Genomic DNA, 17,590 nt, shown 5'->3' with positions numbered 1-17,590 from the left:
CAGAATTTAACTCCAATTTTTCATTTATTCTATTGCTCTATATCTCGTATATTGAGTTTTTTTTTTTATCTAATTGGGATTGTCTTATAAATATTGTCACTAATATTTGGTTGGTTGGTTGGTTGGTTGTTTTTGTTTTACGGCATATCAACCTTTTTCATATTATTTTAGTGCCGAATCTAGTGATTTTGAGGAACGATTTTTTAATGGAATATATTTATTTTTTAAGTCGGATTCTATTTAACCCATAGTTGGGACTCTAACAGGTACTACCACTCCGGGTCAGAGTGGACCTGGGAGCAATGGCAATTAAAGGGTGGCTCCACACTCCCCAAGGCCCGCAGCGCCCGCACACTAATATTTATATGCAATTCAATTTTACAGTTTAATACAACCTGTAATCTGAAAGTATTTCAAAATTACAGTTATATATATATATATATATATATATATATATATATATATATATATATATATATATATATATATATATATATATATATATATATTAAACCGATTTCGAATCTCACTAGATTCAGCCACTCTGATGAGTCGTAGACGAAGAAACACGTGTCAGTAGATAATTATATTTTAAAAATAATATATATATTAGTTATATCATACTGCAGATTAATGTCAATTTCGAAACAAACAAAAAATCTTACACGTTTCTGGAGAAAATATATATCAATTTAATAATGAAAATGGAAAAGTAGGTTTCAACATTCGATGAAATGGTATTTATTTAAGCGTTATTTTGCAAAGTTCTCAATGTTATAAATTAAATATTGAGTTATATCTGAGAATTAGATATGTGTGTGCGCGTGTATATACAAATGTATGTGTATGATAGACTGACGCACGACATGGGGTATTGTCAGTTGTAATATAAACACTGTCTTAAGCTTGTTCCAATGAATCATACTTACTGATGACAATAGCAGATGCGGTAGAATTTTCGTTGACGCCAGCTGCTTCAGCGGTGGGTAAGAACATCCCTATGGAACAATAAGTATCAAAAAGTGACTGCACTAGTGCACTACTGCCGGAAAAAAAGGAAAAGAACGGAGGCAGGACTGGCAGAACCACTGTCGCTGGCCATGCACCAAAACCTAAGACTACGGATGTGCTCGCCTCAACGTACAACAACCGTGCAGCGGCGACGGCGACGACGGAAAAGTGGCGGCTGCTGCTGCTGTTCCTGCCGCTGGTGGTTTGGGACGGTGATTAAGCAGGTAAAAAGAGGGGGGGGGGCATTATTGTTACAGAAGTGATCACTCATCCGTGAACACAATAAAGAGATAGACGGAGAACGAGAGAATAGGAGGCCAATATGATTTACTAGGTGATGAACTAATGTATTTGAAGATTAAAATACAGGCTTTGCTAAGATTAGTATAATCTAGCAATCGACTCTGAAACAGATATATATATATATATATATATATATATATATATATACTAGTAGATCGTCCGGCGTTGTCTGGTCGTAAAATATGCTTAAATATGAAATTTTAATTTATGCAGATTTCGTATTTATTATTACAGAGCTAATTCTCTATTGATTATTATATTGTACCTAATATATAGTAGTGATTTCAAAAGTTTAAAAAATATATATGACTAGAATCGAAACCAAAACATTTAGCTGTTCAACGTTATTTGCTACCATCTGAGCTAAGGCCACATGCTTATCAAGACTCTAAAACTTAACTGACAAATGTATAAATGTATATTTGCGCATGTGTAAAGGATTCACATTAGTTTGACTTACGCATGCCAAGTACTATGTTTATCAATTTTGACCTCTTAGCCACTTTTTTTTTTTTTTTTTTTTTTTTTTTTTGGCTTAAAATTAAATCGAATGTGTTCCACAGGTCCGAATAGCACACATATCGTTTCAATTCTGTGGACCAAAAATTGACAGAATAGTTTGGTAGATATCGTTCACACACGCAGTCACTTTTATAGACAGTTATATCTCCGCAGAAACACATTTTTTTTTTTTTCAAATAAATATTAACAATTATTTTTATATCTACAGACACTAGTGTTTTATGCTTACGATATCATCAGTGTAGAAAGTGATAATTATTGTTGGCTGGGAAATTCAAACCCAGTTACAAAATCACCTATGAGGCTAGGAGCTTTCTTCCAGGCCACCGGCAATTAACACAAGAATTGAAGGGAATTAACATACTATCTTTATATCAGAGATGGTAAGTTGGAGTCTGGAGGCAGAAATTGTTGCAGTAGTCAGAGTCAGGGTTTTTCTTAAAACTAACTTCGGAGTTGGATTTTTTAAAACTGCTTCTCACCTCAGGGGACAGGAATCGATAATCTTTGCAGAAGTTGGAGTCTGGATGTTTTATACAATTTTTTAGGTAGGAGCACGGTTTAGTATCTTTTCTGAAAACACACTTCATCTTTCCTGTCTTCAGTCAGTGAAGTAGAAATCCTTCCAGACTGTGGAAATTTTATTTTTCTCACAATCCAGAGTGCTCTTTTTTGGGGGGGGGGGGGCTGGATTTTCCCCACATTAAAAACCAAACCTGTATCTAACTTTTCATGAAAAGGCAAGTAAAATAGGAACTCTAGAGATTCTTTTGTTTTAAGTTAGTTCCTCGTTTCTGGAGTCAATAGTGAGAACTTATAAATTTTGCAGGAACCAGAGTCAGGGTTTTGAAAAACAACTCCGATGATGGATTTTTTTTTCATCCTTTTCCTTTTTGTTTTGTAGATACTTAATAAGTTAAATCTTAAATCCTCCATTCTATGATAAAGTCCAATGTGTATTTATTTGTGTATATATAAATAAAAATCTATTCCGTCAAACAAACGTTAATGAGTAAAAAGTACACCTCTTTCTATCACCCCAGTGTTTAGAGGAAGCAAGAAAACAAATAGTAAACCAAACGATCACTGCTTTTTGAAATAAATTTGGAAAGAAATTCCTCACTCTAAATAATAAGTCAATAGTTGGCATTTTTTTTGTTTTGTTTTAAGATCCGAAATAATGAGAATAGTTTATATATAAAAAAATTAATATACAGACGTAATTTTAAGATTTTATATGAATATTAGTGCAAAAACTGGTGAAGCAATTTTTTAATTTATATTTTTTATTTGGATTTTGACGGAGGATGTACACTATTTGTTTAATAATAGATCAAATTAACATTAAAATTGTATCTATAGCCTTTTTCAAACAATTTGAAAAAGCAAGTGACAAAAAATAAGGAGGGGATTAACCTGGGATAGAGATAAGAAGAAACCAATGTACTAAAAGAGAGAATGTAAAAAAAAATAAATAAATAAAAATAAAATAAAATAAAATAAAATAAATAAAGAGATCAATAATAAGAGAACAATTCTAAAAATAGAAAATACATAAAAGAGAAAGAAACAAGGATGATAACTGAAAAGAAAAGAATTAAAAAAAAAAAGCTGTTGATGTTAACGAATAAAGTGAGATAATAAATTATGGAAAGAAAAAGGAAGGATAGGAAAGTTACAGTGAACATAAATAAAAAAAAAAAAAATGAGGGGAAAATATAAAGAAAAGGAAAAGATAAAAAGAGTTATATGAAAAAAGTACAAGGAATTATAAGAAATAATTTGAAATTAAAATGATGAAAACTTCAAAGTAGAAATGAGGTAACAATTACAAGGTGACCCCCCCCCCAAAAAAAAAAAAACAGAGCACATGCAATTGCTTTTCTAAGCATTTTACAGTCAACGGAGAAAAAAAAAAAAAAGGCCAAAGACCCTAGTGTTTTGATGGGATGTTTTGAATATAATAAACTAGTTATGACCAAAGTTTTATTTCATTCGAACAAAACACTAAGAAACGAGGCCTAATTAGAGTTTGGGGCCCGTTATTTTGGGGTCACCCTGTATTAGTTCAGATATAACAGTTATGTCATGAATGGGGTCAAAGTTATTAAGAAAATTTAAAAAATACAATATTCTAGAACATTGGCATAGTTTACAATCCACAAGTTTTGATATGATAGTCATAGAAGCAATCTAAAGAGATCTTTCCATATCGTGGACATTCATGTGATAAGAAAAGTATAAATGGTTATAAGACTATCGATGTAAAACATTTTGGGGACTCATAGTTTTTTTTTTGTGGATTGTTATTCTCATCTTCATAATTGTTGTTTCATCACGTTTCGGCCAACTCATCCTTTGACTTACTTCTGGTGCCTATGACACAGTTGATAATCTCTACAGTTCTCGGTTAGTATTGTCTGAAGATAGCGGTTTCAATCCTATCCAAGCAGGCCAGAGGAGTAGTTGACCAAAACGTGGTGAGAAAACAACTATGGGCGGCAATAATTACTGGGGATACTGTTACAAGACTCGGCATTCCTATCCCGTCACAGTTAATCATCTGAAAAAGGCAAGAAGATGGGTTGGCCGAAACGTGAAACAATAACAACTATTAAGATAAGGATAACATTCAGCAAAAAAAATAAATATATATATATATATATATATATATATATATATATATATATATATATATATATATAAGTGAATGTGTCTGTGTGTGTGTGTCTGTGTGTGTGTACATTTCCCTACGCAATAACTCTGTCAATTTTTAGTCTACAGACTCGAAATTTGATATACAGGGTACTGAGATTTGGGAAAATCGATGTAATCGGTTTTTGGCCAGAAATTTGTCGATTAAGGGGTCAAAGTTCAACGATTTGACCTTTGAGAACTCTACCAAACTCCTCCGATAATTTTGGGTCTAAACACTTGAAATTTTAGATATAGGTTCCATGGACATGGATCTAACTTAATAACTTCATTTGAGCTCAAAACAATAAATGTTAAGGAGTCATAATAGGGGTCAAAGTTTAAAAAAAAATTTGACATCTGCGGTCTCTACCAAATTACTCAAACAATTTCTGGTTTAAACATTTGAAATTTTACATAAAGGGTATTCAGAGATAGAGCAAGCTTTTTAATCGGTTTGGGTCGAAAATTTAAGGGGGGGGTCACTTTTTTCGCCGATATTTTTGAAAGTTATCCTCTCCTTTAGATTGTCTAGCCTTAATTTTAAAAAAATGTCGAATTTAATGCCGAATTAATTTCGAAGGCATTGATTGATATAGGAAGCAAATGCTTGCTAACTACTATTAGACTTATCAACTTGAAATTTGGTAGTAGTGATCTCTATTTGCAAATTGTAATAGGCAGAAGGGGAGAGGGTCACTTTTTTTTTCTTTGCTGAGAATTGTTTTTCAAGGGTATCTCATTATAATAGACTCGTCCTGGGATATTCCAACTTGTATGAAAGACAATTATCATTTATCTTTTTGATGGTTTCTTTCTTTCTTTAAATATTTATACATAACACTACTTCAAAAAAGATTGGTGTTATGTGTATGAGGCTTAAAAAAAATGCGTTTGGAATGAGTCGTACAGTGAGCAGCTGTTTGAAAAAAAAAAACTGACTTCTAAAGAATACGTCTTATCGATCCACAAAATACAAATTCTAAGGTTTGATAAACAAACACTATTTACTGAATTCGCATTTTAATATTGAGCATTTAGGATGAAATTTTCTCACTCAAAATTAAAGGTAGCTGAAAATGTATGAAAATGATATTTACCTGTTTTATGACATATTAACCTGCAGTGGATAAGCGGTTAAAATGCTTAAATTTAGATTAATCGGTTATGGGTTCTATCCTACCTCTCAGCACATGTAACAAGCACCTGAAAACTATATGGTTTTTAGTCAAGTTATTATAACCAGAATCCAGCGTACTAGTCGCATGAAGCCCAATATTAATAGTAAATGCTACATGAAGAAAAATGGATACAAACAAGTAGCCTCGATTTCTCTAGAGTTGCCATGATTATGTGTATGTGGCAAACCAATAACCAAAAGCTCTTTTTTCTTTTTTTATTGGCATGGAACAGAACATGAATCAGTCCAGATCAATCGAAGCCTTTGTGAGCGAAATCAGTTCAAGACACGCTCTATGATGAGCATCAATCTTGCAGTTGTGTGTAAAGAAGGAAAGATAAAACTATAACATCTTAAATTATTCCAATATATCTATCTTCTATAAATATAAAAGTGAAAATGTATGTATGTTTGTATGTGTGTTCGCTTTTTCTGTATGTCTACAAAAGGCTTTTTTCAGAGAAGCGGTCGGTCGCTTCACAACTTTTTAAAACTTTTTATATCACATATAAATCGTAATATCTCACAGTTAACAACGAAGCTCGCCTGTCAATTTAATTTGCTCGATTTCGGGAAGATAAATATTCAACATTTGTCGCTCGCCGCATGTGGGTTAGTCTTTTTCCTATAATATCTTGGGAAAATAAAAATCCCGCAGTCAAACTTGACCTCATTAACTCATTAAAACGGGCACCTGCCATATTCAAGTAATTAAATAAATTCAAATGTGTTTCCGTTAGCATCTCGTGGTGGGGCAATCGTTAACGTCACACTTTTTTTTTTTTCACACTTTAATTTACAACTTTGCCTCAAGGGTTCGGGTTCGATCCTCATACTTACTTTTTTTAAACCCCCCCACCCCCGGAGTTTCCACACCCACCTCCAAACACCCGGGCAACGCCAGTACCCCTCGCTAGTATATATATAAAAGGCAAAATGTATGTGACCATTTTGTGTATGTCTCGCAAAAGCTTCTTTCACACACGCTCCCAGGGTCGTTACGATCGCTTAGAACTGTTTATATAACCCCTAGATAATAATATCTATGATTTGGGAATGCGGGTCGCCTCTACATTTATTTACGTCGACTTTTATGAGATTCGCGCTATTTCACTCTGTTCCCTGTTTGTCCTACTTTTTAGTATAAATAAAGTGAAACTAAATTCAAACGGAGGTGTTCTCGGCATCGCGCCAGGAAACGTCCAGAAGCAATCAGCTTTGATCAATGTGAGGACAGACTCCTCTTATATCAGACAATTGCTATTCAATCTGGACAATGGGGAGCTGCCCCCTCCCCAACATCTGTTGGGGAAAAACCAGTCAAAGTTGGGTAGCAAACCCAAACGCTGCCTCGCTGCGTGACTTCTATTTGACCTCATTAATTAGGTCAAATAGAAGCAGCAAAGTTAACTTTTATGCAGCCACCTGTTTTTAATACTTAAATAAATAAATTCAAACGTTTCCCGTTGTATGTCGCGGTGGCCCAGTGGTTAACGTCATACGTTTTTTTTTTTTCACACTTTAATTTCCAATTTCGCCTCAAGGGTTCAGGTTCGATCCTCATACTCACCTACCAAAACTTTTTTTTTTATTTTACCCCTCCCCGGAGTTTTGATTTACCCAAAACCACATACACCGCAAAACACCTGGGCATCGCCGGGTACCCCCTGCTAGTTTCAAATATTTGGGAAAAAAATCAATGAAAGTTCTTTGGTAGATACAGAATAGTTGAGGTAGCAGTTTTTATTCACAAGAGAAAAATTAAAAAAAAAACAAAAATGGGAGGAAGTGAAAAGGATGGATTTGAGAGAAAGAGCAATAAATACAGACCTGGTCAGAGATAGATTAACTTGAGAGTTCATTTCTAAAAGCCATCCAATGCATGCCAGCATGTAAAACGGACATTAAATTGATGATGATGATGATGATGATATTTACATTCTTAAATTGATGATGATGATATTTACATTCACAGTTTTTATATCTACATATCTATAAAAGTGAAAGTGTCTGTCTGTCTATCTGTCTGTCTGTCTGTGACAGCATAGACACGGCACTGTCCCTCGACACTAGCGCACAAATACATGTATTTGGTGACTTTAATGTCCACCACAAAAACTGGCTTGGATTCTCTACTCACACAGATGCAGCGGGCAGCACAACCCATAGCTTCGCTATATCTCACTCCCTATCACAAATTGTTACGTTTCCAACCCGTTTCCCTGACCAGGAAGAACAACACGCATCACTTCTAGATCTGTTTTTGACCACAGTTCCCGATTACTGCATAACGAAGGCCCACAGCCCACTCGGGAACGCTGATCATGCAGTGATAATGGTTTAAATCGCCCTAAACTCTAGACCCAAAACTGAAGAGCCAGTGCTCAAAACAACGAGATATTATAATAAGGCTGACTGGGAAGCCATCAGGAAACTAATTAGAGATGCTCCATGGAAAAATATTTTCTCTCTCCCTGCTGAATAATGTGCAAACGAGACCACTGACTGGTTCAAAACTGCAATCGAAGCGCATGTTCCCATGCGGAAATTTTATAGTAAGCCCCACTCTCCCCAATGGTTTACGTCGACTTGTGCAACTGCCATTGCTCAAAAGCAGCATGCATACCGTAGGTTTAACCGACATCAGTCCAGTTCAAACAGACTGAAGTATATAGAAGCTAGAAATAACGTTAAGAAAGAAATAGCGACAGCTAAGAGAGAATTTACGGAAACCACTAAAAAGCGCATCGAAGCACAAAAACTAGGAACTCGAGACTTCTGGAAAATCTACAACAGTATAGTAAATAATGGGCAATCAACAATTCCCCCACTAGCCAACAATCACGAGGTTGTCTCTTCAGCAACCGACTAGGCTAACATGCTTGCCAGTCGGTTTGCCTCAAACTCCACACTGGACCCTTCCAACCACCCCCTACCTGACTTTCCTATGCGGACAGACGCCACACTAGACGATCTGAAAACCACCCCTGCTCAGGTGCATGCTATCATAAAAAACCTTGACACCTCAAAAGCATGTGGACCCGATCTTATCCCAACTGTGCTATTAAAAAAGTGCTCAGCCGAAGTAGCTCCAGTTCTCTCCAAACTCTACAACAAATGCCTTAATGAAGCTTGCTTTCCGGGTTGTTGGAAAACTGCTTCTGTTGTACCAGTATTCAAGAATTCTGGTGAAAGGACAGACCCATCAAATTATCGTCCCATTAGCTTCCTCCCACTTTTTGCCAAAATATTTGAGACCATAATTAACCATGCTCTAGTCCATCATCTTACAGATGCTAAACTACTGACTGACAAACAATATGGATTTAGACAAGCCCGTTCCACAGCAGACATCCTAACTGTGATATCTGAACGTATATACCATTCACTGGACAAAGCGGGGGAGGGCAGAGCGGTAGCTCTAGATATATCTAAGGCTTTTGACAGGGTATGGCATGAGGGTCTCCTCAGTAAAATCAGATCATACGGTATCACTGGTAGAATACTTAACATAATTAAATCCTTCTTAGATAAGAGAAAAATCCAGGGTGTCCTCGACGGTCGTACATCTAAACAATATGATATAAATGCGGGGGTGCCCCAGGGTTCTATCCTTGGACCTCTATTGTTCCTGATATTCATAAATGACCTCCCCGACAAAATTGCCTCTGAGATGGGTATATATGCTGATGACACTACACTCTATGGCAATCTGTAGTGGAATGGGGACAAAAGTGGTTGGTCACGTTCAATGCTGCCAAGACTAAACTAGTTTCATTCAATAATTACAAGAAACCCTCTCTACCACCTATAGCAATGGCCAGCGACTCTTTATCTGAGAGTCCATTTTTCAAACTCCTTGGCCTAACGTTCACAGGAAACATGAGTTGGAACAATTACATTGAAGGCATTGCCAGGGCCGCTGCAAGAAAGGTGGGCTCTCTCTACCGTGCTAGAAAACTACTAACACCCAAAAGTATCCTGTACCTCTATAAGGCAACCATTCGCCCATGTATGGAGTATTGCTGCCACATCTGGGCTGGTGCATCTGCTACTAGTCTCTCGCTCCTTGACAAGGTTCAAAAGAGAGTCGCAAACCTGATAGGCCCTGAACTGACATCTAAGCTTCAGCCTCTGTCCCATCGACGAAATGTTGCATCCCTCTGCCTTTTCTACAAGTATTTTAGTGGTGAATGCTCTGACGAACTGCAATCACTTGTGCCCCCACGACGTGAGCACCCTCGACAAACCCGACAGGCTGCTAAATCCCACCCCCACACTGTAGAGATCCCTAGATGTAAAAGATCTTTTTACTCCAATAGTTTCTTCCCCAGAACCGCTAGACTTTGGAATTCCATTCCAGGTCCCTGCTTCCCCAACAGTACTGACGTGCAGAAGTTCAGGTGTAACGTGAACCGACACCTTGCTGCCCAAATCCCTACATAGTACCCCAGTAGTTGTTGCCCCTGATAGTAGCCCCCTACACCAAAGTGGCAATTTGCCTTGTTTGGGGTGAAAATGTAATAAAAAAATAAAAAAAAAAATAAAAAAAAAACAATAACTGTCAATTTTAAGTCTACAGACTCGAAATTTGATACACAGGGTGTGGAGATTTGGGAAAATCTTTAATCCGTTTTCGGACAGAAATTTTGCTGTTAAGGGGTCAAAGTTCAACGATTTGACCTTTGAGAACTCTACCAAACTCTTCCGACAATTTTGGGTATAAACAATTGAAATTTTAGATATAGGTTCCTTGGACATGGATCTAACAATAACTTGATTTGAGCCAAAAACAATAAATGTTAAGGGGTCATAATAGGAGTCAAAGTTTAAAAAATTTGACCTCTGCGGTCTCTACTAAATTACTCAGACAATTTCTGGTCTAAACATTTGAAATTTTATATAAAGTGTATTCAGAGATAGGGCAAACTTTTTAATCGGTTTTGGGGCGAAAATTTGAGCTACCAATATATAAATGTATGTATGTTTGCATGTCTACCTAAAACTTTTGACAGAGGCGACGGATTTTCACAAGATCAGTATCGTTTTGAAGCTCAACCCTTCAGACGACGAATACTGAAAAATTGGCTCTCGCAGCATTTCGGTTGATGGTGCATCTTGTAATGACCTGTACTCTTGAATTGAAAGTCAAGTTTAATTTCAGAAGAGTTTACGATGGGTAGCTATTCTGTACAAGTTCTGAAGATTTTTCAGTGAATAACTGTTCTATATAAGTTTTGGATTTTATAATTTTGCAGGCAAAGACCAAAAGATCTTTCTCATGTTGACACGAAAAACTTATGTGACAGAATGTTAAAAGAGTCAATATTTTTATGGTGTAATTCTAGTTTCTGATTGGTTGCTAGCAGAACGTGGCTCTGTTTAATTAGTCAGTTCCTATCGCCAGTGTCTGTAAGTAGAACCTTCCAACTTTCGGTGATCATACCCTCTTCATTACCCCCATTAGAACTCTGATGGGGAAGGTCTCCTAGCGGCTTTGGTTGCATGGAGACAGGGTAGTACTCGTCAACGATTCATCACTTGACACTCAGCCCAACAGGTGAGGGGCCTGTTGGACTGAGGTACGCTGCCTGGGTCCACCCTCCCAGGCCTTGCCACCGCGCTTTCCGGTGGGGCAAGTTTATTGCTTGCTGCCTGAGGCGCCCCAACCGGGGAATGCCGACGGAGTTACTCAGGCAATTTTTTAAATTGCAGGAGTGCCCCTTCTTTAGGGGAGCCTGTAGGGTTCCCACTTTCCGGCCTTGTGCCACATAATGCTGATGTGGGCAGCATTTAAATATATACCCTCTTCATTACATCAAAAATATTGCAACCTGTATAAATAAACTTTAGTCTGTACCTGACTTGTCAAGTTTCAGTCATGAATGTCCAGCAGTTTTGTTTTATTCTTTTGGAGCCAAACTTTCCTCAACTTTACATGCAACCACTGAGCCTTGCTGTTCTCAGTGTTTGGGTAAATACCTACAACCCTGCAGGTTAACAAATAGCTGCAATCAATAATGAGGACTTCATGCAGACCAGGCATTCCTGAGGCATGATCTTCGTTACTTCTATGCAGAAGTTAAACTCACCTAAGAAACAAACAAAACAATCATAACCCAGCCTTTATCTGCCTCAGAGACGATTCTTTTCACCAATGCTAATTGCATGCGATTTCGTATACAAAATTCTTTCCAAGTTTTTGTCATATTGTTGTGTGTTGCTTCTATCTCTTTTTGTTAGTGGACTAGTCCAATCATCATGATATTCTCACAGCATATAGACTAATGTAATCCCCAATCTTCTTTCAGGTGCATCTTATCAAACTCAGGAATCTTTCTGTTGAAGTTCACAAGGACCTGTGACATAACGGATATAAGTGGCAAGTAATAATCAGCTCTAAGTAACAGTCTTCTGAAGGTTGAAGGTTCAATCCCTAGTGTAGGCGATACTAAGAATACAATTATGAATTACTTGAGACATCCAACCCGTTATGACTGATGGAATGAGAGCAAGCTACCCTTAGGGATTAAATAAGGAATCCTGTTCAAAATTCCCTACAGATTTCTGGCTTTGACAAGATACACTTGAAGAAGGTTAAGAAGGTTGGATGTTACATCGTCCGAAACGTTGTGCAAATAACATCGCATATAAGAACAGTAGTTTTGATAATCCAAATAATACAAATTAGCAGGGGGCGTCTGGCCTTGCCAGATCATAAAATACGCTTAAATATATTTTAATTGATGCAGCTTTTGTATTTATTACTGCAGAGCCAATTCTCTATTGAATATTATATTGTACCTAATATATAGTAGTAATTTCAAAAGTTAAAAAAAAAAAAAAATTGACTTGAGTGCCATCAGCTGAAATCGAAACCGAAACATTTAGTTCCCCAGCCATGTCTCCTACTGATGTAGCTATCGAGAGATAGGTAAGAAAGATTTAATATTAAACAACTCCAAAAAATTAATTGAATTTGGGCATGTGCAGAAAGAAGTAAAAATATGTTAGCGAGTTAAAATGAACAGTTTGCATTTCAAATTACATGTCTGTATGCATTATTCATCCATCCAAACAAAGATTTTACAGACTATTTTATAAACTATCCTTGGTGTATGATTACAAGTTCCTATTAATTTCAATGCTAAGTAACCAGTAGTTAAGTGTTTATCAGTTAAATATTTAACACAGACAGCCACACATACATATACTGTTTTATTTATATAGATTATCAATTTGCATCTCAAAAATTCCGAAACAGTTGTGCTAAACAGAATAAGGATAATGTTTCAAAAGATATAAATCACAACAAACCTCGTCTTACGAAACATCACTAACATTATAAACTATATTTCTACATTTATTGCATATAAAAATGGAATGGAGGAAACTATATAAAAGCCAAGTACGTCCAAGGATGGAATACTGCTGCCATATCTGGGCAGGAGCTGCTAAAAACAGCCTATCCTGCCTTGACAGAGTACAAAATAGACTTCGTGGCCTATTTGGGGATGCCCTTTTCTCTACCCTGCAACCTCTCTCCCACAGAAGAGACGTTGCGAGCCTATCCTTGTTTTATCGTTATTTCCATGGCAGGTGCTCGTCTGAGCTCCAATCTCTGGTCCCCCCCTCGCCAATCTTTCACGAAAAACACCCGTCTAGCTGAATCCACTGTGAAAAATTTCCCCCACTCTTTATCTGTGCATAAATCAAAACGTGGATTCCATGAACAAAGCTTCTTTCTTAGAACTGCACGCCTGTGGAACTCTGTTCCGTCTACCTGCTTCCCACCTGACTACAACTTGGATGTGTTCAAGTCCAACGTTAACAAATTCCTAATGAACCGCCCCCCTTAAGTAAACACTTCATCAAATCTCCACACTAACGTAATGTACTTGCAATAACCCTTATCCCTGAGTGGCTTCCGGGCCTTGGTAAGTGGTGACCACTGTGTAAAAAAAAAAAAAAAAAGCTTACAGGTTGGAGAAAATTTGAGGAGCTTCTTTACCCATCGTTTGTATAGGAATTGCCACTATTTCCATGACCAATTAATGTTTGGTTCTGTTCTAATGAAAAAAAAAATAGTCTTTCATCATTGGTTTGCCATCCCACATCGCTGACTGTGGCATCTCCGGGGAAATTGAAACTACTCGTTTATGTCCATTTTTATTCAAATAACATTTACTATTATCACTAGACTGGATTCTGGTTATGCACAGCTTGTTTAAAAAAAATTCAGAATACAACTAAAATAATAATCAATATTAATCATATTTTAATATATTTTAAATAAAAAGCTGTCCAACGGCTGGATTTTAGTGAAATCCCCGCAAAGGGCTATTATGACTTTATTTAAGCATTATAATTAGTATCATTAATTTAATAAAACCAGCACCCCAAGGGTTATTTATGCCAAATTTGATGAAATTATAACCAATACTTTTGGAGCCTATAAGCGTTTATCATAATAATTATTGATGGTATTTTATTTTGATCCTTTTCTCAACCATTATGAAATAGTCGGCATTCCAAGAGATTTTCATGTTAAATTTCTTTCTGTTCCAACAACTTTTTAAATTTCTAAACAGTAGTAGTAGTAGTAGTAGTAGTATTGTTATTGTTATCATTATAACTAGTAGTAGTAGTAGTAGTAGTAGCAGTATTATTGTTATTGTTATTATTAGTAGTAGTCGTAGTAGTAGTAGTAGTAACAACAACAACAACATAATTTTGATCTCTTTATGACACATCTCTTATGCTTTATACCAAATTTGGCGAAATCCTTACAAGTAGCTTTACAATTTGTAATAGTAGTAGTTTTTACACCTCGCTCTAAACCACACTTGGTAACTCAAGAATATTTCATGCCAAATTTGGTGCAATTCTGTAGAGTAGTTTGGGAACCTATAAGTGACCGACATACAGACAAAAGATACTCAGTTATAATACAGAATAGCAAATGTATGTGTCTGGAGTGCACACACATTTTCCTATCATTAAATTATTCTCAATATACAAAAAAATAAAAATGTGAGAATAGAAGTTAATATCTTTTACAACTGTGACATAGTTTGGGTTACAGATAGTGAGAAGAGGAAAACAGAAAAAAATGTCGATTCATCTCGATTTCTTTCTGAGTTTCAAGTCTATGATGAATAAACTGATTGATTTAGAGAGTAAGTAATGAGTGAGATTGATTTTTTTTTGTTTTACTTGGAGAGGGAGGGGGCGTCACTTATTAAACCCGGAGGCCACTCTAGGACAAGGGTTAATGAGTGTTAGGTAGATGGTGAGACAACATCGCAATAATCAGTATTGAGTAAACTTGAGTATGATTCTATGAACTGAAAATGGTATTTCTTGTATAGAAAGAATACCATAAGTAAAAAAGCATTTTACTCATTTTATGAACTGCCAATGAATATTGAAGAATTAATTTTTTTTTATTATTAATAAAACTGAAACAAAAAAGTTTAAATTCATATTCTAGATTGTTCTATTTTTCTTACTGTGTATTTGAACTTCCTTCATTATTTTATTGGCCAATCAGAACAAACAATATATTTTGCCCTGATATTATGACGTCACATCCATCTGACAGTGAAATAAAAGTGTTAATATACAAGCATGATTCTCAACCACTGACAGCCTTCACTCATAACACCCTACCTGAGAGCTCATTCTTTAAACTCCTCAGCTTAACGTTCACAGGAAACATGAACTGGAACAAATACATTGAGGACATTGCGAAGGCTGCTGCAAAGAAGGTGAGTTTCCTCTGTTGTGCTAGAAAACTACTTACACCTAAGAGTATCCTGTATTTCTACAAAGCCATGGAATACTGTTGCCACATCTGGGTTAGTGCATTCACCACTAGTCTCTCAGTCTTAGGCAGGGTTCAAAAAAGAGTCTCCAATCTAATATGTCCCACACTATCAATCAAGCTCCAACCTCTGTCCCATCGCCAGAATGTTGCATTCCTGTAATTGTTTTACAAGTACTTTAATGGAATGCGTTTTGATGACGTACATACCCCCCCCCCCCGTGATGTACCAAAACTGCTTAGCAACAAAATCCCACCCATTCAATATAGAGGTGCCTAGATGCCGGAAAACCATCTACTTCAATAATAATAGCTTCTTCCATCTCACTACTAGAATCTGGAATTCCCTCTCTGCCTCCTGCTTCCCTAACTGTACTGATATGCAGAAGTTGAAATGTAATATAAGCAGATATCTCGTTCATCTCCTTTCATAGTCTCCTGTAAACATGGTCCCAAATAGTAGCTCCTTACATTACGGCCATTACGTCCAAGTGGCAATATGCCTTGTTTTGGGTGAATAAGAGTAAAACAAGCCAAGCATGAGGGGGTCCCCTCCATGAGTTAAAAATTTATTTTCACCATGACTAATGTTTGTGCAAAATTAAAAAAATAAAAACGTGGTTATTGAGAAAGGTGTGAAGAAATGAACCGATGAGCAATTTTAGGGCAATCTTACCCCTATAATACCCCACTAATCCGTTCTAACAAAAATTTATTTTCACCATGACTAATGTTTGTGAAAAAATCTTTTTTTAAATCCAAGGCATGGTTATTGAGAAAAGTGTGAACAAACGAACAGGAGTGAATTACTAGGTCCAATCCCTCCTTTGTCGGGGGTGGGGAGGAGGGGGGGGGCTAAAAAAATTAATGAACATGCAATAATCAGTCCACAAATCCAAACAAGAATCTTCTCAATACACATCATGTGATCCAGTTCACTTTACTGGTTAGGGTGAAATATTTTCAACAACGTATAGAGGCATAAACTCTAGCTTACTCTTTCAAACATTTCCTTCTTTTCATAATTTATTTATAGTTGGGTAAAAATAAAAATTCATACTTATCCAAATAGGATAGGACTTTAGAGTCACTGATTCACTGATATGTATGTGCGACTATGTCGTCCGGAACTTAATTATTTATGTATATATATTCAATAATGTTCATATTCAGTTTAGTTAGTCTTTGTATTATTGTGACATTTCTTGAATTCTTTTCACATACAGCTGGTGTTTTGAATTGCGAGAGTGTGAACTTTGCTTGCCAAGACACAAGACAACAATAAATGTCAACTTTTCATAGAAACGGAAATGAAAAAGAAATAATACAAGGTTCTCAACAAAAATAGAAGATCTACCTACACAGAATTATTACCAAAGTAATTGTGTTTTTATGTTACAATTTCATTAAAAAATGTTTAGAAAAATATAAATACAATTCCATAATTCGATCAGAAAATTAAAAATAGAATTCAATAATTTGATCAGAAATTTAAAAAAAAATAGAATTTTATCATTTTATCAGAAAGACAAAAAATAAAAACAAAATTCTATAATTTTATCAGAAAATTAAAAAAACAAAACAAATATACAATTCTTTCTTCTGATAATGCCACAAAATTACTTAATGAAAAAATTAATAAAGATTATCATTAAAGAGTTTTTCTCTCGAGTTGCAATGATAAGCTTTTTCATGATATGATGCACACCACGTCATGTGACTTACAACAAGAAATTCCAGAGCAAATTTATTTAACAAAGATTTAATTATGTTCAGTATTCGTCCAGTAATACCATATGATCTGATTTTCCTGAGAAAGCTATCGTGCTATACCGTGTCAAAGGTTTCAAATATATCTAGAGCTACTGCCTTAACCTCCCCTGCTTTATCTAGTGCAATATATGTTCAAAGGTTAGAGTTAGGATATCTGTAGTAGAGCGGACTTGCCTAAATCCATAGTGTTGGTCGGACAAAAGTTTAGCAGCTGTGAGGTGGTGGACTAAAGCTTGATTAATTATGAACTCAAATATTTTATTGAAAAAAAGGGAAAAGGC

At 35.9% G+C, this 17,590-nt stretch overlaps 1 protein-coding gene across 3 annotated transcripts in view; it reads right to left on the bottom strand.

The window, feature by feature from the left end:
* LOC145254440 (coronin-7-like) overlaps positions 1-17,590 on the bottom strand; it is a 398,384-nt gene that overhangs the window by 293,578 nt on the left and 87,216 nt on the right. Inside the window, exon 1 of one of the 3 annotated variants that reach the window (XM_080113026.1) lies at positions 930-1,417. The exons of the other annotated variants lie outside the window; for them this stretch is intronic. The gene's annotated coding sequence lies outside the window, so the exon portion shown is untranslated. Of the gene's footprint in view, positions 1-929; positions 1,418-17,590 lie in introns of those variants that run through there. 3 annotated transcript variants of the gene reach the window in all.

Source organism: Euprymna scolopes, chromosome 3 (assembly GCF_053919585.1).
Source record: "Euprymna scolopes isolate OS-2025 chromosome 3, ASM5391958v1, whole genome shotgun sequence".
NCBI classification, from domain to species: domain Eukaryota; kingdom Metazoa; phylum Mollusca; class Cephalopoda; order Sepiida; family Sepiolidae; genus Euprymna; species Euprymna scolopes.
Note: the sequence above shows the minus strand (reverse complement) of the source record. Positions and strands in the feature narration are given on the sequence as shown.